At 38.6% G+C, this 23,658-nt stretch overlaps 1 long non-coding RNA gene across 1 annotated transcript; it reads right to left on the reverse strand.

The window, feature by feature from the left end:
- Window positions 1-760: 760 nt before the first annotated feature.
- LOC137144939 (uncharacterized) lies at window positions 761-23,518 on the reverse strand. The gene is made up of 3 exons (XR_010917521.1): window positions 23,443-23,518; window positions 2,818-2,915; window positions 761-1,011 (listed from the first exon to the last, which is right to left on the reverse strand). It is a non-coding gene; the product is annotated as an uncharacterized lncRNA (long non-coding RNA).
- Window positions 23,519-23,658: the final 140 nt, after the last annotated feature.

Consider the following 23,658-nt stretch of genomic DNA (forward strand, 5'->3'; position numbering starts at 1 on the left):
CCAAATATTAGTATCCTCTGTAGTAAAACCCAGTAAAATCCAACAACAAACTGCATTATTTTCTCCATGAATTACAATTTTCCTGCATTATTATAATGTCACACTGAGAGAACACAACAAAACTTTTCCCTTGAATAACTGCACCTTTTCAATTCGTTTTCTGCAAACCTTCATGAGATCAAGTTTTAATAGCACAAACGTTCCTAAAAAGTGAATTTCAAAGTCACAAGCATCAGGATTCACAGAAGTCAATTTAAATTTGTATTCTAGTTCACACTGTATGCTCATCCAATCAGGGACCAGAAGCAATACTATTTGACTTACCTGACCAATCACAATTCAACTGTAATATTGAGGATCAAGTATTTTCAGAGAACTGTTCATGGTCAATCCATAAAATTGAAAAATGCATGCTTCAAACTAATTTCAACAGTAAATTGATGCCCAAATATCTGATCATGGATATTCTCTGAAGATAAAAAGGCTAAATATATCAGGTACGTTATTTTCAGTGAATTATTCGCTCAGCTCTAATTGTCGGTTGCTGAACCTTTGTACAATGCTCTGTGGTAAACAGAAAATCAAGCATATGCAAAGCAAAACAGCATCAGAAGTCAAAGTAATCTCCAAGGGAGACGAACTTCAATACCAGATGTAGACAAATGGAATTTACAATATAACATTATCATTTGCAAGAATATATTATTCATTATTTAATCACACACTGAGCCTACCTCAGCGCCTGTGGTAGACTATTTAGCTACTTTGTTCCATCTTTCACCATATATATATGTAAATTATGTGATTTATTTAACATTCTTTGTATACAACCAACAAGCTCCTGTCTCTCACATGAGTGTAAATCTTGCTTATTTCCCCTCGTGCTAATAGCGGGTATATGGATTTCAAGGCTGCAAAATATTCTTAGATGAAACGGCCTAGCATACATGACTCCGCAACACTTTGATCTCTCCATAGTTGGCTGGCATATCTCCCTCCAGAGTCCTTGCTCTGAAGAAAGAAACAACAAAGAAACACATTCAAATGAAGTTAAGGTGGAGGACCTGTGTATACTGTGGCACACTGGATCTAGGATTCTGCAATGCCATGAACTGGCTGGGGCTGGATTCCACGGCAAACTGAGTATTACACAACTCAGCATGTATGGAACAAGAGAGTTTTTTATTGAATTAGACATTAGCATGAACACCACCAGTGATGCTGTAAAAATGTCATACAACAACAATAATAATAAAATCCTTTTGCTTGTGGAGGTTTTCCATTTGTTTAAATTTGCTGCAGAATTTAGTATTGATAAGCCAGAGTGAGCTGGGAGATTTGGCAGCTGAGAAGGGGTGTGCTGCACTAAATGCCATAGAAGGCTGGAGAGAGCATCATTTTTGTCTGGGGGTAAAAATGGGGTGTGGAATTTTCGCCCTCTGTCTACCATATGGATAGTCGCATGCTAACATTTTCCAATATTCACTCCAGCATTCAGCACAACCTCCAGTGGCTCATGAATTATTTATTATTCTAGTGATGTGTATCAATGTAATGTCTCAGTGTTTTATTGGAAACCCCCCGTCTTAAGGAGGTTTCTGTTCAATTAGCAAACAAAGGTTATCTTAGACTGAGCACAGGCTCAGGACTGAAATCATTTCAACTCTGGGAAGAGGTTGATTAAATCAACTCTCCTGATGAATTGGTCATTTTGATAGTAAAAAATAGGGCTAGATTCTGAACTAAGTGAAGTCAGTGGAGCTATGTCGACTTACAGCCAATCAGCTGAGTGTCTAGCCCAGCATGTGTAAGATCCCTCAATAGCTGCAAGGCCTCAAAGATAATATAGGCGTTAATCTAATTAATGTTTATAACTTTTCTATAAATGCTACGTATTATTTATATTAACACCCTTTGATGTTACAGGATCAGACTGGATGCTCAAAATTTCACAGAGGCACCCAGCAGCACACAGGATCAGACCATACGTCTGATCAGACCAGTATATATGTCATAATTGACTGAACTGGTTAGCTATGACACAGGTTAGCTCTGGAACCAATAGGAAAATCATGGGTAAAAGTTGTTCCAGGTTTCTGTGATTATGATGTGTTCCATGTGAATGCATCCCAGGTGGAGCAATTTCGCATTTGGTTCCTAGCTCTTTCTGCTGACAGTGTACTTACTCTGTTGTACATCCCCACTGGAACAATTACACGCACAGTCTCTTTCCCTCTGTACTTTGTCTCATCTAATAAAAATGTTTGTAAATATTAATTGTATCACAAAAAATGAATATTTTCAGATAGTGGGTGGTTGCTGAAAATGAGCATTTTGCTCTGGAAGAATGAGCAGATCTTACTAAACAAATTCAAGTCTACAGGCTATATTCAAACAACCCTATTATGCAGATTATGGGGAATGTCATACTCAGTTTGACTTAATATTCCAACCTCAGCTGATCAGGTGATCCTACTCCCATTTGTAGCACAATGAAAACAATATTAGCTTAATTTACTGTAGGTGATTTCACGAATGATTCACATTTCTCCAATAGCTCATTCCCACCTCCCTCATCCCAGGCACGTGCAGAGCAGACTGAGAACTTAGAGTCTGACACTAACAACTGTCTATTTTTGAGCATTTCAGGTTTCAGGAACCCCTCTCACACACACATCAGAATCAAACACAAAGTGAGAGAAGAATTAATTAATGCCTATCAAACAGACTTGACAGGGCTATGATTTAAATATAAAGATGCCTTAAGAACTGAGATTCAATATTTTAGTTCTTTACCTACTTTAATATCATACAGACCTGAAAAAAATGTAGTCTCTCTCTCCCCCTTCTCCATCTGTTATATTTTATCTTCGACTCTGGCTTGCAAAACTGCCATGGCATCATCTGTGAAAAGACTTGACATATAAATTGCTCAGTGAGTTGAAAAGGAAGAAGCACTTGCAAACAAGCCACCTATTTGGTACCCTGTTCCCTAATTCTAGTGACAGAAAGCAGCATCTGGTCCTTTAGCACTGGAGCACTACAGAGGTTCATGTTTCTTCCTGAACTCATATTTCCTGCAAGGCAGCATAATATGCTATTACTGGAGTTCACCTGTAATGTTCTAGTTCTTCAAGGATCATTCCACATTACAGAAATGTAAAAAACCTTGGCTGTTCTTAAAAAGCTAAGAGGCAAAGGGGTCTCCGTCCTTTGTGACTTAAGTCATTAGTGACCAGTGTCAAGATTAAGCTACAAGAAGTTTACTGGTTTGAATGTGGATAAGCACCCAAGAGTCTGGATGTTCATATAACCCTTATATGAGTCTCTTGGACTATGAGTCTTGAAAGATAACGTCATGAGATTTCTGGTACTCCCTGTTTATAGTCAGACCAGAACCCAGAAAAGCAGACGGACATGAAAATAAAAGGATAAAAATTAACCAAACCTTTTGTACCTCAAAAGAGTTTCTAGTTAGGTTCAATTAGGGTGTTTTGGGGGATAAGACGGTGAAAATAGACAAACAAGTAGATAGATCAGATGTTATTTTATCCAAAGTGGCAAGTCCGCCAGCATTGAACAGCATGGGGACTGTTGTGTAGTGCTGAGTTGCAGGCAAGAGCAGACAGAGATGTGTAGTTACAAAAGAGGTCATTGCTTTATTAGCAATAGCCTAGAAGTGACCCAGAAGGCTAGCACTACATCTGGGCGCAGAGAGACCTGTAGTATAAATTATTTAATTGCCTTTCGGCACATCTCCCATCCTTTAACGTCAAAAAACACTTCTTATAATACTGAAAAGCCCAATGAGGCCTGACATTTGACTTTAGGGGAGGTCAGACGCCCACCAGAAAATCTGAGCTTGTTGAGAGGATTAAGCTGGCTCTCCTTTAATATGCTCTGATTAGTTTTTCTCTGTCTCTAAATTTGCCCTCTGTCTCCCCTTTGGCTTTAGGCTCGGCCTTTTTCTTATTATTCTCTTTGACTCATTATTGGCCCCTTTCCCTTTCCTTCAATTTAAAAAAGAAAAAAAGCTAATTAGGAAGTTTTATTCCTACGGAATGGTTTTATTCCTAAATAAATAATCATAATAAATGGTTTTATTCCTACGGAATGGTTGACTCACCATTCAAAATTTCTTAACCAGCATAACCGCTCAGATCATCCATGCCCAATCAAACTCATTAATGGCAGCTGCTCATATGGCATGTGAGCCCTCGCACTGTGAAAAGGAAGTTCGTTCTTCCTGATTTCCTCAATAGCAGTCTGCAAGCTCTCCTGAGAGTAGGACCAAAATCTCTGATGGGACCTCCAATTTGTTGCTAGCCAATGTGCTGACTTGGCCATCCTCTTCTGCATGTTTCACACCGCAAGGCCTTCGGATCTGCAATATTTTCTGATCAACCCACCATTGAGCTAGTGGCAGAGGGAGTGGAAGTTGACAAGTAGCACTGCTACTTATCAGACACTGGAAGCTCTGTAACAATTTCCATTGTAATGTTTCCTTTCTCTTCCTGTTTCTTTTTCACCATTTAGGCATTCCCATGATGAATTGTGGCAGCTCTGTCATTTCATCTACTGTTCCCATTTCACCAAGGAATGTCATCTATCTCTGGTTCTTTTTTCACCACAATCCACATTCTCAAAATCAGATAGTGTCAGTAACCCAGTCTATTGTGTATATCTCCTCTTTCTCAGATTCTTTTTCAATAAATTCACCTTCTTCTGCTTTGAAGAGCTACATCACGCTTCACACTATTTTTTGATATTTGTATTCTCGTATTAACCTGAGCAATCCCTTCTGGTATTCCATATTTTGCATACGCACACACACACCCACCACTCTACCTCATTTCCCATGGCATACATGAGGAAATTTACTTGGTATTAATCACTCTGAGAAGCCTGATGTAACTGAAAATTGCTCAAAATGGCTGATCCATTTTGACCACACTGATTTGCCAAAAACAGTTAAACATTTTGAAGGGATATTCAGAAATATTAGATCCATTGCTCTAGAAAACATAGCTTCCTGAATGCCTCTATGGTCTGGAGTGTTAGTTAAGATCCAGGATTCTGATTTGGCTTGTTATAGTCAGATGGCCAGCTGTGAAATTCAGATATTGGTTTTGATTCCAAAACCCTCAAATCTCTTCAAGATGGCTGGGACCAGAGTTGCATCTCAGACTCCTCTCTATTCAAAATATAAACTCCATGCTTTGTTCTGACTCTTTCCGCATACACTGGATTGCCATTGTAATGACAGGGTGGCACACAAAAATAATGGCAAGAGAACTGCCTTATATCCTGGCCTAAGTCACAAGACACAGGACAAGGTTGCAAGACTCACACCTGTATCATTCAACAGGGCAGTGGCTACTCTTACAGATGAATACGGTAGCTGGAAGTGCTTGGGGAAGGATCATTTTATGAGCTGGAGTTCCATGTAAATAGTATTCAAATACATGATTAAGATTTTATTCTGCCGTGTTTTTTTTTTTTTTTTGTTAAATAAATTGTCACCTATTTTTCACATAAGAGCACAGTCAGTTTGTGAGTCATGCCCTTTGATTTTCAAAGTAAACTTGTATTAAACAAGGTGCTTTTCTGGGGCCTTTCTTACAAACAATGACTTCAGTGGCATGAGGGAAATTACTCTGACACAGAAGTGTTTGCGAGGTTAGGTCTTGGGCTTGGGATGACTTAACACCCAATATGGAAGGAGGTTTTAGATTCTATACTTGTTGCTATGGCAGCTACAAAAACTGCTGCTGATAAAAATTTGATGAATCTCTCTTTACTCAAAACACCCTAGAAAAAGGTTTAAAATCAACAGTTATATGACTATTGAAGCGTCAATTAGTGGCATCTTTTATTTTGGAAAATATAAAAATTGGAAGAAAAAAAGCATTTAATGTCTCCTCAGAGCCTGAGTTGTACTAATACTAAATTATGTGCAGTCTGTAAAGATCTTTTAGAACAAAGAGTTGAAAAGCCCTTATAAATAATTTAAACGATTTATATAATTACATCAGAATGCAATATACTCGTTAACTTTCTTAAAATAATTTCAAAAGTGACTGCATGCTATGAGTGGTAGTAACTGCAATTTCTAGTTGAAGACGAGCTGCAAACCAAACAGTGGTAACACTGAAATGAATGAAAACACATACATCTGGGTTTTTAATAAAAATGCTTTCCAACTAATTTTACGGAAAATGTTTCATAGCATTTGCAGAAACAGATTGCTGGGGTTAAGGCAGCAAAATCTCCTCTGTGTCCCCAGTCCTCCACCGTTGGCATGCAGACCCTTTACATCCACACAGCATCATTGACTTCAAGATCCCCAGTATTCTTTCTGAGTCACAACCATTTTCAACCAGCAGCTTCCAATGTTAGCACAGCCCTTCTTAGAACTACCAACATTTGCAATGTTACTACAGGCTTTGGGCTCCTACAGGAAATGAATGCATGCAGAATTATTAAAATCACTAAGAACGTCAGCTTAAATTAATTTTTGGAAGGGTACACAGTTCCCAAAGTTTTCCTTACTGTAACTGAAATGTTTTTGTATCTACTTCCATTTCCTTATGATGGCTCATCTAAAAGGAACATACTGATCTGGTGTAGCAATTCCAAACAGTGGGTCCATCTCATCCAGTATCCAGTCTCCAAGAATGGCCTGCACCTGCTACTTCAGAGGAAGGTTCAGATAACCTTTCAGTAGGTAGTTATGGAATAGTCTGCACATTAGGAAGTTGCTCCTTGACTCCCATTAGTTAGAGGTTGACATATGCCCTGAAGCATGAAGCAAAAATTTAGGAATTCTAAAACAAATACTAAATAATTCACCCTTAACATTGTTACAGCTTCTTTTAAATTACTGTGATGCAAACAAATACATGAGAGAAAGAAGGAGGATGAGGCCATATCTTTTATTGGACAACTTCTTTTGATGAAAAGGACAAGCTTTTGAGCATCAGAGATCTTCTTCAGGTCATGAGAAGAAAACTAGAGTGTCCAAGCTAAATACAAGGTGGGACAGATTGTTAAGCATAAGGGGTTTACACGTTGCAGGAGCCCATTTAAAATGAAGTGGGCAATTAACACCTCTGCAGTCATAGGACAATGGAGAGTTAGTAGGCAGAGGGTGTCTTACAAGTTGTTGTAATGGGCCATAAAACCAGTGTCTCCATGAAATCCCTGGTTTTCATGTCCAGCAGAGTTAGAATTTAAGTTCCCAGGCTCTGTCTTCTTAAGATGTTGTGCAGGTTTCCTCTAAGGACAGGACTGAGAGGTCAAATGTGGAGTGATTGCTTTGAGAAAAGTGGTCGCACATGGGGACGGGCTGTTTTAGTCTTTTATAATTTTTCAGTGTGAGTTCATTCAAGAGCATAGTGATTGTTTGGTTTCCATCACATAGTTGTTGTTGAGGCACTAAATATATGAAGCAGTTCCAGAACAAAGTCCTCTCTGTCAATATCACATTTCAACCCATTATGATGCCCACAGAAAACTAAATTACAACTTAAATAATGCATGAGTGATAGGGTCATGGCTCTTTTGGATCTGCTACTCTGCTAATGGAAGTGTCACAAACATAACTGAAATCAGAAACAAGCCCAAGCCACAAAGTTTGAAATTGGATCTGGTTCCAAACTTCTTTGAAGCTAAATTGTTCAGATCCAGAGTATCAAGTCAGGCTTGTGTCTAACTGAATTAATCAAGATTTTTTCCAATATCAGTTCTATGAATTTACATGATACTACAGTTATAATCACATTAAAATCTGAAGGTTGCTGGATAAATATCATAATAAATATCTTTTCACAGAAAAATAAATGAATGTAATACCTAGCCATCAGATGTTTTAAAGTTACCAGTGACACTAGTAAGCTATTAGCAAGGAATTTTCAGGTTGAGGGCTGTGTAAAGACAGAAACAAACATTCATAGGGTTGAACTGATGTTGTACATGCTATGTAAACACCAGCAAAGCAACTGCAGAATGCATGGTGTTGTAAGATTGAGAAGTGTGGTAAGTTCAGTAAAATAGCATACAGTAAGTCCAAAAGCCACCTTGGACATAAACCACTCCATGTTTTCCTTGCTTCTTCCTCTTTTAATTGGCTGTTGTTTAGTGTTGGCTGAAATGAATTACTACAGCCCGAGCTGGAGCCAGACATGGTGTATGCTAACATATTGTGCGGTCTTCCCACACGACTCTGCCAGCTCACCTCAGTTCTGAACTTCAGTCCCCCTGCTCGTTCATTCCTGGACCTTTTCTGTGAAGTGATTGCCAATCACGATGGGCTGTGCCAAGATATCTGGGTTTTATTCTAGACAAATGTCTACTAAGGAATAGCTCATTACCACCAAACTTACTTTACTTGTGACCCCATGGCAATTTTAAACCCAGGGTTTCAGAGAGTAAAGTGAGATTAAGCTACATTAATCCACTGTGCCATGGAGCCACCCTCCGGGAGCAAAATGAGCAACAATCTCTTTGAGATACAGCACAACTGGAGGCCAGCACAGCATACCCCAGTACAAGTCAATTATAGAAGGTTGGGTTAAAATCCTTGGAGGGAAATCTTTTTGAATCAGTTGTTACCAATGAATGGTCCCCTGCTGGAAAAGTGCCAAACAGAGTTGCAGCAATCCAGCCAGGATGTTGCAAAGGCATGGCTAAGTAATTCAACATCCGTTTAGGAGAGGTGGTAATGCAGCACTACAGTGTTCTGAGATAATCAAATATCACAGTTGCCAGGCTGTCGTGATCATTAAAATACAGTCAATTTCATGAGCGTTCCCAGGCTTTCTATCCCTTGAGGTGGAAATAATATTGATCATTTGGAAGAATTAATATTTTGCTTGTACAAAGTTCTTTCATCCAAGGACTTCACTCAATATTGACTAAATACTGCCTGTAGAGCTTAATATGCAATTCCTACTGATTTCATCTGTACCCTGAATAATATAGGATATAGTTTGGTCCCATATATACAGTGACCTCAGGTAAAATAACTAAAATGCTGTTTATAGTGAAGGAGAATCAAAGGGACAGTTGTTTCATTGCTTTAGAATGATCACATAGTTTGCACAGAATCGACTCTACTGGAAGTGAAACAAATATTCTCCATATAAGTTTTGAACTTCTCAGAAATAATTTTATCTACCACTGAAGAGTGGCCATCCCTGGGGTGGAACTATCAGAGCAATAGAACAAATGATGACATTAAAAGATGTCAGTATCAAGTCTCAGACAATTCTGTTACCCTGTATCTAATTTCATTTTCAGAAACCCTTCAAGTATGGCGATTACAGCTCGGCAAAATTTCAGCTAATTGTTGTGCCCCCTAGTGAAAAATGCAGATTTGGCAACCCCAAAACCTTTCACGAATTCATATTGATTTTCCCAATTTTTTTTAACTGAAAAACATCCACAGAACCCCCTCCCTCCACCAAAAAAATTTAAAATTATTCATTTTGACATTTTAAAAATGAAATGTTTTTATTTCTTGGTTCAAAAATTCCTTCAAATTTATTTTAAAAATTCAAGAACATGAAAATAAATGTTCAAAATCAGAAATCACAAAGTTCTGTTTCAGGTAGAACAAAACATTTCATTTGACTCAGAACAAAATTTTATTTTTCAATTCACTGAACATTTAAAAAAAAATGTTTCTGGTTTGATGAGTTTTGGGGAGGTTTTTCTGCACTCCAGAGGGAACTGAAAAATCTTCTCTTTTACCAGCTGTAATGGAGTGACCGTAAGTTATATTTATAATATTTGTATAATATCCTTAAAATGTTAGGCACTTAAAACAGCAATATATGATATTACTGCACATGAAAATGAATGTTAAATTTACAGAACATCATACTCAAAAGAAAACACAAAGCCTACAAGAGAATCTTCTATGGCGGTGCCCTGGATCCTTGGCTGAGGCCTCTGTGAGCTACCAATATAAAAACAATACCACCATCACAGTGACACTTTTATTCTAGAGCACATACAGAAATGCAGTTAAGGATAATAAATTGCTAGCAGTGGGCAAAATAAATGATCATGGCCTCAAGAGTATGTCTACATGAAATGACTAGCTTCTGTAGATACTTCATAAGGATAATACTGTAATCACTGGGACACAACAGTAGTAACAAAGATTTCTCTCCTGACCCTAACTCTTAAAAACACTCACACCCTGAGAATAGTGAATTCCAGCAAGAATAGCCAGTGACTAAGCAATCTTGATCTTCTCAACTTCCTTAGCAGAGAAAGAAAGATACAAACAATGAGAAAACAACTGCCCGTTACAAGTGACGGCTCTTTCAAAAAGAGGGATAATATCTTCTTCCAAGCAATAGATGATGACTCGCAGTCAGGGAGGAACTCACTATCCAGGGGATATCAGGCAAAAAGGTAAAAGGCATTTCTAAATAAATTAAGGAGCCAAAGCCACTGAGCCAGCTTATTAAAAAGGAATCATTTGCTTTACGAGGGCCATCAGTTGAGGACCACGCAAAGGTGGCCCAGAAACTGTTGTACTAAATTGCCTAAGTAGAACATTAATACATTATTGAAAAATGGGAGGGACAGTTAATGTTTTGCTGTTTTGCTTATAGATATTGAATGGTAAAAGTTAATCTGTTGCCATGATAGACACGTACATATATTTTGCACTCATGACATTTGACAATAGCTGTTATAAACTACATCATCATTAACCAGTGTTCACAAACAATGGCTCATAGGAAAGATTCCATTTAGCACCCATTACCTAACAATACATTATCAAACAACAACAGCTCCTTTAACAAGTTTCCATTATACATCAAGCCCCGATAGCCTAACCAGCAAAATAAGGTCAAGGGAATAGCCAAAGTTGGCAAAGCTGAGTCTGAGAACTACTATTATTAAACAAGACAATTTTGAAAGTCTTGGCAGTGGCTGATGGAATGACAAAGTGCCATCTAGACCAAAGGTGACCACAAAGCCAACAAATCCTACTTGTACCAGCAGTAAGGGCAAAGGAGCAAGGAAATAGAGCGAGAGAAACAGAGCCTATCTAAATCAACAGCAGCTTTTCAAAAAGGGTTGAATGAGTAATACACCAAGTGAAACAGAGTGTACTAAATAAAGAAATAAAATGTTGCAGCAAACATATCCCCTACCTCAAATATGGATGCTGGAATCGCAGAAAGCCAACAGTGAGTCACTTCACAGCCTCTTGGGAAAGAAAATTGATACACAAAACCTTGTGGCTGCTCATGGATGCTTATAAATAAGCACTCCTGAAAAAGGTGTAAAAGCAATACACAAAAACAGATGAAGCAAGGTTTAAAGTGGAAAGATGTTGGTTTTTCAGAGAAATGCACTATGACAAGCTTCAGATAGCATATCACAGTGGTGTCTAGTAGCTCTCCTAAAAACTTCTGATGGTTTGCTTGCATCAAATACCTGACCTTCCACAAGGTGGCAGTTTTTGGTGGATCACACTTAATATTTTAACGGGCAGCTATTGATGTTATTTCGATTCACACAAGAGTACTGGTGCTTTCATAAAGGTCAATAATAATGCTCTGTTGAAAACAAAGAGAAAAGGGATTAGAGCAGCTCACTGAAGTGTTATTTCAGCTGTTTGAGTAAAGATCTGTTAAACTTCATTATTATTTCCTGCTGGTCATTTGAAGCAACCTATCATAGCAGCTAAAAGCTTAAATCTGTGTCTAAGGCCCTTAGAAAGAGACCACACCGCCTTTCCACAGCTCCCGGGCCACGGCAGAGTACATAACTTAGGCTTTCACAAATCCTCAGCAGAGCAACAGGAAAAAAAAGATAAAAAATACAACTTATTGAAGCAGGTCCAGAAACCCCCAGATGGCAAGCGATTGCAACAGTCATAAGAAAGAAATAACACAGCTCAGTAAAAATAAAGCTTACACAGCTATTGCTAAACCCACCAAATAAAACCTCTTCAAACTAAAAAACTACTCAGCAGTGAGCAAATGGAAATGAAAACCCTAAAGAAACTCTCAGCGTGGACCAGTGTTCATGTACAGTATAGTCTTACCTTAATACATATTTAGAAGGGGCACAAAACAACCTCAACTCTGAATATTCTGACTTTCAAGGCATTCCGTCAGAAGTATTAGTGATCCATTAATAGAGGGGTTTGAGTTGTGCTTTATACCAATATGTAGCCAAAATAAACATTAAGGAAGTTCCTGCATTTCCCAAACAATGGTCCAAATGATAAGCCATCGCACATTACGCCAAACCGTACGGCCCATGCAGGACCTTTACTCCCCCATCCCCACCCCACCCCCATAGCATAGCTCTGGGCTGGCCTGACAGATTCTGTTACCACAGAGACACAGCTGGAGCATCCTCTGAGAGGGAGAGAAGGGGCCCTATCTGTCTGGGGGCTTGCAGACAGAGTACCACAAACTGTTAATTAGTGGGGGGACATTGCAGGGACTCATGAGAGGCCTAGGCTGCTCCCTCCCTGGCTTCCCCTCCTACCTTCTCACTGGCATTGATATTTGGGCTAATATTAGGCCTTTCCTAATTGCCAGAGAGGAAAGGAAGCTGCTGAGCCAAGCCACTATTTCTGGTCGGGATTTCCTGCTGCCAGTCAGCCAATGTTCCTTCCTCCATGCAGGGATGCTAGGAGAAGCATCATCTTTCCCCAGTATAGCTCCCTTCCATCTCCACTGCTATATCATGGTCTCCTTCACTACAGAGAAACGTGAGGCTCGACAGCCATTGGAGATGGGACCTCCTTCCTCAAGATATAACTAGGGCTTCACAGGCATGAAGCCCTAGACCAGCCACAGGGTTGTGGCAGGACTCTGCACACATTGAGTGTCAACCTAACATGAAGGCCAAGGACTGGAAGACCATGGGATGCCAAACAACCCTCTTGCCCCACAGACCTGTTTTTCAGAACAGGGTTGAGGACCATAGGCAGGGCACTGTGTGGGGAACTTTCTACTGCCCTTGCTGTATTATTTCTGTATATGAACAGAGAACTCCACTCTCTGGGGCAGTCACCTTTTATCATCACTAAATTTCCTTTAAAGCAGAGAGAAATGAAGTAGTCTAAGAAACTTTAGACAAAGAAACATATGATAGATGGTGAAGAATAAATTAGAACCTGAAGCAAAATAAAAAGATTGAAGCAGATCCTTCCTTTACTCAATATTAACACCTATGAATGTGGTAAAAACATCATATTTAATGCTCTTGTTGAATGCCTGCCATCAATCTGTCCTGGCAAGTGCATTATTTCTAGTTCCAGAGTTCATCGTAATGAATTCTGGTTCCCATTTCCCTGTGTTTGCTGTACCCAACTGCACCTTTTCCGAATGAGAAAGGTTTGCATTTGAACATTCCGTCTTGAAATGCAAACTTTTCATTTTCCATTCATTTCAATTGAAAGGCATAAGGTCTTTGTGGTATTTCGGAATGGATTGCTTAAACAAATGCTGACTTCTCTAATCTGGTCAGGGAAAGGCAATTTCCTCTTTTCAGTGAGTTTGCCATAAACATGAACAAAAGGATAAGACAGCAAAGCAGATTTCTGAAAGAAAAATGTTTTCCCACTCTTCCTATCTGCATGGACAGCACCTTGCACACATTATAGGCAATACAAATAAGTACATGAAAGTAATTACCATCATACTGCAAGGTACAATATTTTGAGCTGTGGGTCCTCAAACAAAGTTATATATGTCAGTTATTTTGAGGGATTTTTAAATTTTAAAACTTTTAAAAAAATATGTATTTATTTGCATTGTTGCCATATTTTCTAAATTCTGCAAGAAGTAGTCACAGCATGTCAACAAATTCATCATTGTGTCTGTAGGTTAAGATCCCTGGCTATACCAAACACATTCAACATTAAGAAAAATTTTCAGGATCTTATACTCCAAAATATACACCTCTAGCACTGGTGCAAAAGGAGAATCCCTGTTATTAGATACACTAACACTACGGCTTTTACCCTGTATGAACTAACCATTAAAGGACAACAACCATAGACACTTGTGAAAGTCTGACATCCCACCAGAGGAACCATTAGCCTTTGTGGGTCTACTGCGCTTAGCCTGCGCTTTGGCTAAGTGGCAAAGTAGAGAATGAAATATGTAATTTAGGATGTGATTCTGTGTCACTCATTCACATGTAGTATTATCTGGGGTTCACAGGAATTCAGAACCAATGATCAGGTATGTGGTTGAGCAGGACTGACATATGATCTGATAAGGAAAGCAATTCACAACACATTAGCACACATATTACAAAATATGGACCTGAGTCCAGGTTCAATATGTGCACAAAAAAAAAAAAAAAAAATTTTGGAGTTTTTGCTCTCCACTCAAATCAACATCATAATAAGTGTTCTGATTGCCATCATTGAGACAAGAAAGGAAAAAAAAACCAGATCAAATACTCACTGCATGGTGTGTTTCCCCCATTTCCCACCAAAGTATAAATACAAAGTGCTTTACATGTCCAACCATCACTGCACACTCCTTTCCCTCAGCTCATCAGCTGGGGACTTGCTTTGTGCCATACACTTCATTTTTAATGGGTTCGCTATTTCCACAAGGACAATAACAGAAGCACTCTTATGCCTCCACCCTCTATCCAGCCCCACAGACTCATCCTGTTTAGAAATCCATCTATCTAGGGTATTGTTTTCCACAGCACATTGTAAGTGTGGGAACCAACAGACATTTCAAATATAGATCACTATATATATGTCACAAGGGATTGCAGATCTGATTTCATACGTTCTACCTCCATGCAGATCATAGACATAGTTAATGCTGATCACATTACTGGACAATGGATGAGCCTTAAATCAACCTGAATGACCCGTCACAGCATGGGATGCAAGTTTAAATAAATATGTAAATGATCTGAATAAGCCAAACTTCTAATCAGTCAACAGCTAATATACAGGATCTCTCTTTGCTTACCTCCTCCTCACATACATGGGTAAACCTATTCACAGAATGAACAGGATAGCAGGTTTGTAGTGAAATTTCTGCTTGTGCAATATGCTAGATTGAAAGCAATAGAGACCAGAGAGTTAGGGAGAAAAGGAGTACAGTTGTATGGACACACCCACCCCACCCAAACTGTTGTACTTCAAACTAGGATTTGCAGGACCAGCTCTGGGAATGAGGGAATGGTTTAATCTTCATAGATATGGCCAAAAAGACGTTGAAGAAGCGATTACCAGCTCCAAACCAATGCAAAAACTGAACCTAGTTTGAGTAAGTGGTCCTCTAACTTTGTTTGTATGCCACAAAAATTCTTTGTGGAATTACCAGCTATAGTAGCAGTCTGCTGGACTGGCTACTTTTTCCCAATAATTTGCACTCCAGAGTTTTCCTGGGGTCAGAGGTACACAGTGCAGCCCGGTACATCAGGAAAAATCCCAAGAGTCCTAGATATGAAGACAGTATCCAGTCCAGTAGATATTGCTAGGCTTGCCATGGTCTATTTCATCTTGAATACAAATCAGATCCAAATACGAGCTGAACATAAAGGATGAACATTCCTCTATATCACATAATTACTACTATTCAGTCGCTTTGTATCACATTACCATCTCATTCGATTATCATGATACAGTAAGACAGATGCTACACTACTCATATAAACCATGGGAGCTGAGCTTTAGGTTATGTGTTCAAGTGAGTGAATACTGTATAAAACTGATCAGTTTCACTCCTCCTTTTTCTTATGTTCCACTGAGATATTGTTCATTCTGAATAAGCCCTTGGTGCCTTAAGTTGTTTTTGTTTATTCAGAAAAGGTAAAAAACCAAATATTGAGATTTAAACAAGATAAAAACCCTTTTCCATTGTCCCTTTAACATTCACTCTCCACCGCTGAGTCATATTTAGGACACAATAATGATGGTACAATCCAGTCTTTTTTTTAGATTTGTCACATCTATTTTCCCCCACTTGGGACTAACTGGATTCATTCAGTGTTGTCTCAATCTTTAATTCATTGCTTTCTGCTTCAAACTGAACAAATAATAATTTAAAATGGAACACCACGGCCGGCTTCTTTCTCAGAGGCCTCTGGGAGCACTCTGAGCATGGAAAGAGAAATAAATATAGGAGCCCTGACCCTTAAATCCTGTTCTCCAACCACAAGACTTCCCACAAGACTGCAGTAGAGGAGGTACTGGAATCCTCTGTACCCTCCCCTTCATCAAGGCTTTTGAACATTAATATTTAGAAGCTTGAAGTTTTTTTCTTGAGTTTGTGTGTTGGGGGGGTGGAGGGTGGTATGTGGGTGTGGAGTGTTTCAGAGTTCTCTTTACAGGTTTGTTCAATAGGCTATATAGCCAGGAGAGACCCATGACTTAAGAAGTCTACAGTAGAAGTAATACGGACATGTAAAAGGCCAGTTCTGAGCCAATTCACCAGCAGGTAGAAATTTGACTGTATCTGACACAAAACAAAATTGACTAAGGCAACCCTGAAGAGTCTCCTCTCCTTCTGTATGTGGTTCTAACTTTCTCCTGACTTAACTTCGTTTCAAGTGGAACTTGCTCCCTTTTTACTTTTCTGAGTCATCTGTCGTCGTCCCCTCCCCCATCCATATTGTTCTTGTTTCATAAATTAAATATTCCATGACTGGATCTGATTAAGTGATGTCAAGCGTCTCTAAACAATATGCTGTGGGTAAGTTATGCCTCAGAAGAACTCAATTAATAGAAAAAACCTCTTTAAGGGGGTGTATGTGAATTAAATTGGTTAATATATTTTTAAATAACAAAGAGCCCTCCTGGCACTTTAAGCAAAAAGTTTGCAAAACCAACTCCACTTTTGCATAAAGTTTGTATGTTAGCAAATGTATTTTGAGTCTGTACTACTTCAGTGACAGGTGTGATCAAAGCATCTCTTTCTGAAGTCAGGATGCAAGCTTGTTGCAGCTACTCTGGTGACAGCTCTGAGTTTACAGTCTTTCTAGAACACTTTTCAAATCTACCATGGCTTTTTTGTTTGGTTAATTTAAATTCAAAGGTCATTGTTACATTCTTATTAATAACAATCATGCTTACAATACTTGTATTGCACTTCCCACTTGAGGATCACAAACTGCTTTATAGCTAGCAAGCGCCACAATATCTCTGTGAGGTTCTGCTCTGCAAATATGTGCTAACATGTCTATTTTACAAATGCGTAAACTGCAGTTCATAAAGGTTGCACGATTTGCCCAAGGACAGACAGTAGCTAAGCTCCTAATCCTACAAAGACCTGTGCACATGCTTAACTTTACATGCTGATCACAGTCCCATTGAAGTCAGTGGAGCGGAGGTAGATGAGCCATGAATACTTAGGAGATCTGAGTCCCCATCCCTTTTGAGCACTATGCACTTGATCAGTCTTAAAAGTCAGCACGCTACTCATTGACAGAGCACTTCAAGCAGCCATTAGCGATGTCCCAGAAAATTAAGCTCTGTCTTATCAATTTAATAAAATACAAACTTCTGAAATACAGATGAGGTGAATGCAGTTTCAGAATATCTGCTGTAGCTATAAAAATGGAATATGCTTCTTTTGTAGAAGGCTCAATTATTTTGATCTACATGTATTTTAAATACATGACAACTGTGGCACTGACATGACTGAATAATTAAACAAGTCTTCAGCTGGAGAAGTGAAAAATAAGAGCATCCACAAAAGCCCAAAATAATCATCCCATCTTTATTATTAACTAAAAAGGGAGCTAACATATTTGATGAAATTTCATCTACAAAACATGCATTTGGGTTGAGACCAAGTTTCCTCCAAAAGTACTAATATAACAGATATTTAAAAACCTATTTAAGAATATGTGCAGTTGTTATAACAGGAAAAGAAAATGACCATTTACTATAGCAATGCGACTGGATAGCTTTAAAATAGATTCACATTAGCACAATCCACAAATATATACCTATATTTTATGAACAAAGTAGGCAATTTACATGTGCTGAGAACGGGATTTTACCTAGTGTGATATTGATGGTTGACAGCTTACACATGCAGCAAAATCTCAGACACTGAGGAGTATTTATATGGGGCCCAATCTACATCATAGAAAGCAGTGGTACGGGCTTATGTTGTACTAGAAGTACTTTTATATATTTAGTATACAGGTTGTTTAAAAAGGAGGGCTCTGGTTATCAAGTCCACAGTGATGGGTAAATTATTGTCATTTTAAGGGATTACAGATCGTTATAGAGACAAATAAGTCAGGGTTACAGAGGTGTAGAATTGTAATATAAACTACTCAACTCAGGCACAAGGGTCTAACCACATTACTCAATCAATATCATTTGTTGAAGAGAAAGATACCTATTTCACTTGGGTAGCTAAAACAGCCTCTCAATTATCCCTGAAGAAGAGCTCTGTGTAAGCATGAAACCTTGTCTCTCTCACCAACAGATGTTAGTCCAAGAAAAGATACCACCTTACCCACCTTCTTGCTTTAATATCCTAGGACCAACATGGCCACAACAGCACTGCAAACAAACACTTATCCCTGAGAAACGTGAAGGTTTTTTTTCAGCTCGATTTTGTGCTCTTTGATACTGTTGATATACCAGGAAGCAAAAGCTTCATTTTAAAAGACAGGTAGCTACATGGATAGCGGTAGTACGAGACGCCCCACACCGTCACTGCTATGGGTCTCAATCCTGACCTGAAGAGACCATTTCTAGAACGAACAGGCCAGTTCATTCTCCATGTTCATGCAGTTACAAATAGAGGGAACATGTTAGGCCATTTACTTCATCCCTCTGCCAGTGCAGAATTTCCTCCCCAATCTCACTCTCTCCCCGCTTCTAGTTTGTCTGTCTTTCCCATCCCAGCCCCCAGTAGGTTTACAGCTATTGCTTGCCTACATTTCCTTTTAAATTGATCAACTTATTTCTCTTTCCCCTCTCCCGCACATTTCCAAACCTCTCACTGTGCCACTCAATCTTTCTGCTAGCCACCATTCCTCTCTCAGTGCTCCTCTCCCTCTCATGTCTTGGTCTTTCCCTGTCCACACCCAACTTCCTGTTCAAATCTTTGCCATCAGTTCCTGCTTGCTCTTCTCTCTGCCCTTCCTCCAAGCCCCTTGTCACACTTCAAACTAACATTAACATCTACCCTTGCTTTCACCATGCGTTGTCATCATGACACTGATTGCACTTACAAGGGGGTAAGAGGTCACTTCCTTGGACTTCAGTGATGGAAACAGAAGAATTAAGTTCACAGAACCTTTCTAAAGGTTTGCTGCCATAACTACATTTCACACCCATGGACGCAGTTTAAGATCCCTAATCTATGCTAAGTCTCAAAATGCAACATAATGGAACAAGAGCCATGCCTCCAATCAGAGCTGTCTCTTGTCCAGATTTATTAGACAGATAAAATGTAGAATACAGCCAACTTCAGAATAAGTCTCTATTTCTTATCAATGTATTCATCTAAAAATTAAATGAAAAGCCAAAGTCATGGTACATTTTAAAGGTGGATGCTTTCTGCTGATTTTTCCTCAATGCAGATATATTGTTACAGATATTTTTCCCCATATTAAAAAGCCACTTTGAAACCGGTTTAAGATAACTAGAAGAATGACTGAAGATCAGACTCTGCCTACAGTCTACTTATGTGTTGTTTCTGACATGGGTCAGCCCACAAACATATAAACAGTATACAGGGTAGCATGCACTGCAGAACTGATTAGCCAGCCAGTTTAATATGATAAGTTTATGGAAACTTCTCTGACATACTGAGTATGTTGGAATATCTTATTTGATAATACTGTCCTCCAAGGATGTGGTGAGATATTTACAGTCTAGTGTTAGGAGTCTGTTGCGTTTTCAGGAAGCTGTATTCTTCAAAGCAACCATTACATTGATTTGAAGGATCAGATGTTAAAAATGCTTTAAAATGTTTTTTTTTTTTAAATCACACCGTGCCTTAAAAAGAAAAAGGAATATCCCTATTATCCTTTCAGCACACTGAAAGCCATGGTTTCATACATGCTCTCAGAACTGTGTGTACTATAGAATTAAAGCTAACTGTGAATCACAGGGACATCATGTTGGTATTGAAGGGTGACAGTATAAAGTGAATAGAGTTCAAGTGTTTTCAGATGTCACCTGAATCCTGAGATAGCTAAAAAAGGTTAGAACCCTTTCTTATTTTGTGTTCAAAGTGAGATATTGACAATTCAGTACTACTTAGAGGAATGTGTTTAGAGCACAGGACTGAAAGCCAGGAACTCCTGAATGATTGCCTATATCTGTCAGAGCTTGAACTGAGTGGAGAAATTCCAAAGGAGAGCAGCCAAAATAAGATTTAGAGAACACAATCTATGAGGAATGGTTCAAAGAACCGGACATGGTTAGTCTAGAGAAGAGAAGACTGAGGGTGAAGAGGGGTGAAGATAACAGTTTTCGAATACTGTTGTTAAAGAGGATGGTGATTAATTGTTCTCTATCTCCACTGAAGGTAGGCAAGTACTAATTGGATTAATCTGCATCAAGAGAGATTTAGGTTGGATATTAGGAAGATCTTTCCAAGTACAAGGAAAGTTAAGTACTGGAACAGGTTGCCTATAAAGGTTGTGAAATCCTTGTCACTGGAGATTTTTAAAGACAGGTTAGATGAACATCTGTCAGGGATGGTCTAAGTACACTTAGTCCTGCCTCAGTGTAGGATAGACTAGATGGCCTTTTGAGACCGCTTCCAGCCTTGCTATCTGTGATTCCTCTAGCCTTCAACAAGCCATTTCATCTGTTTGCCTCAGCTTCTTTATCTATAGAATGGGGAGACTAAACAATTCCCTTCCCAGGACGTTGTGAAGATTAATTAAGGACTATCTCACTGGAGTGTGGTGAGAAGTTAATATTTATAAAACTCTTAGAGTATAAGTGATTCACAAGTGTTAATTGTTATAAACCAGTTCATTCAAACATACACTTCAATGGAAATTGTGTGCTTAAAGAAACTTCAAAGCTAAATATTTTCTGAAAAAAGGCTGATTGGAGTCACAGCTCTAGGCCCTAATCCTGAAAAGACTTTACACACTATCAGTAGTGCCATTGACCTCAGTGCAATTACTTACTACGCATAAAGATAAATCCATATTTTTGCAGGATTAGGTGACTCTAACCTCTATTAAAGTATCTGCCACATTCCATACTGAATAATTAGGCAGACTCTGAGTTCCCACATTCCACCAGAAGTCTACCTTCTCTGCTGCTCCCCACACTCCAAAAGGAGCTACACTTTTCATAAGGAATGGCAAAAGACAAGGTAAAAGATCACACTAATTCACCCACTTTTAATCAGACTTGCCAATTACAGAGATGTTTTTGTCATGTCAGCCAATTAATTAAATAGGATAGCCATGTATTTTTATGTAACTCATCCTTCAGACTATATTACATTACATTTGCTTATATATGACATGACAGTGCAGTCTCTCGGTAGGTGTTATCATGGTAGAAAACATTAGCAGAATAACTGCTCTGTATTTGAACATAAAAAAGGCTATTAGAAAAAGTAATACTGGTACTCAGAGTAAGAAATCATGGAAGAAGGACTTCTAACACCAAGTGAAAAAAAGAGTGGCAAGTCTGCAATTCCTAATTTGTGCTAGCCCCTTGACTCTAGCAGGGCTGGGGTTTCTGACACCAAATGTCAATGCATTTAGCATTAAATGCACACGCTAAATGCATTAGCATTACGCTATGCTAATGGGAGTACTTGTGGTCCTGTCAAGCAAGTCAAATATTTCCTTTATTTGGATGTTCATTACTCATGGCGGGGAAGCATTTCAACATTAAAAAGATTAAAAATTTTAAATGGTCTCTATTTAGGGAAAGTGAAATCACCTGCCTGGATTTAATTGTATTCCCTCCCTTCCCCCCTTTTCTATTGCCAACGGAGGTATGAAAGGTGACTAATTAGAATCTTAGCAGTGGCTCATTTGTATGGAAGTTGCGAGTATGAAGATCTAATATTTTGCTTTATTATTTCTCCACAGATGCATCTGTTTGATTTAAAAAGTAAGAATTTTATTAAATAGCGAATAAAAGCTACATTATTCAGGCATCTTAGCCCCATAGTGAATCTGACCCATATAGGCTTTGAGTTCAGAGGGTTAAGAGTTAAGATGAGCAGAAATAGAAGGAATGAGTATTTTAAAGGGCACTAAGAAGGTGACAATTCTTCCTGCGATACATTCCTGGGGAAAAGCTGTTTATCCTGGGATATACATTAAATATCCAGCAGAGGCAGTTATGAGGACACAGGTGTAAAACAGCACGCAATATACATAACAGTACTGACATTTATGCTCTATCACAATGCATAGACCTATATAGTGGTTATATTCCCTTAAATTAACACACTTAAAATAAATTCTATGTAAATTCAATAAGTAGTTTCAGATAATCTAACATATAGATATAGCATACCTCATATCAAATAACTGACCCTGGACAACTTACAATTCCCTTAGCCAGTTCCTGCTGTGCCAGTGATTGCTAGAATAAACGTCTGAGCTAACAGGAACTGACTACTACTGCCCGAAAAAGGAAATATGCATGACCTGCACACGCTGAGCTTTCACTATGTGGAATGTAGGGATAACTGCATGACAGCAACAGCTCCTCAGTAGCTGAACTGCTACATATCATGCAGTGACTCTCACCTGTGGGTTTATTTGTCAGTAGAAGTTGTTGATTAAGACCTAATACTACAAAGACTCCAGTTTTTGGATTTGTTGTTGTTTTTTAATTAATGCAATTCGACATCTGTGTTAAAACTGGAGACCATTTACAAGCCAGAAACGTGAGTCAGTCTATTGGCATGGTGGCCACAGAACAAGTACCCACATTCAAATCTGACCTCTGGATGTCTGCTCGCTGAGCAACAGAGACTATCCCTGATGGGATCCAGAGGAAAAGTTGCTTGTGGCACCTGAGCTGGATTTACAACTCTAGCAATTGTAAAAGGAAGCAAAATACATGGTGCAAGAAAATGTCCTATAAGGAGACTCGAAAGGATTAGATTTTTATTGGTAAATGTTGGTAAACCTCAGTTTCACCCTACACACACAAAGTGACCAAAATATATATATATATATTTCAATCGATGATAATCCCAATTTACAGATAGGTAAGGTAAGAAAAATGGTTCTTGAGAACTTAAGAGTTTAATATCCTTCAATCACTTTGTATATTTTGACATGTGATGTTGACACTGTTTTAATGGTTATAAAACCTTAATTTTTTTGAATCTCAATGTCTATCACAACTGTGAAAACTAAATAAAAAGAAAATTCTTAAAAACAAAACTTCAATATTATCCATCATAATTTAAAAAAAAATAAATAAAAATTGAATTCTGCCAGGCCTACCTGTAAGTGATACATTTTCAAGTTTGCCCAGGGCAGCAGAAACCCTCCAGTTGACAGTGGTGACTCCATTGTTGAATAGCCCTAAGAAAAAAGATGCACAGATCTTAAAAAATATATATATACACGTGACCTACCTCCAGCCTAATTACCCACCTGGATACAATGGTGACCTGGAATTAAAGAGTGGGTGAAAATCAATTGCTTTTATTCATCAGT

The sequence above is a fragment of the Emydura macquarii genome, unplaced genomic scaffold, assembly GCF_026122565.2.
Source record: "Emydura macquarii macquarii isolate MOO-44397 ecotype Brisbane River unplaced genomic scaffold, CSIRO-AGI_Emac_v2 contig_3506, whole genome shotgun sequence".
NCBI lineage: Eukaryota > Metazoa > Chordata > Testudines > Chelidae > Emydura > Emydura macquarii.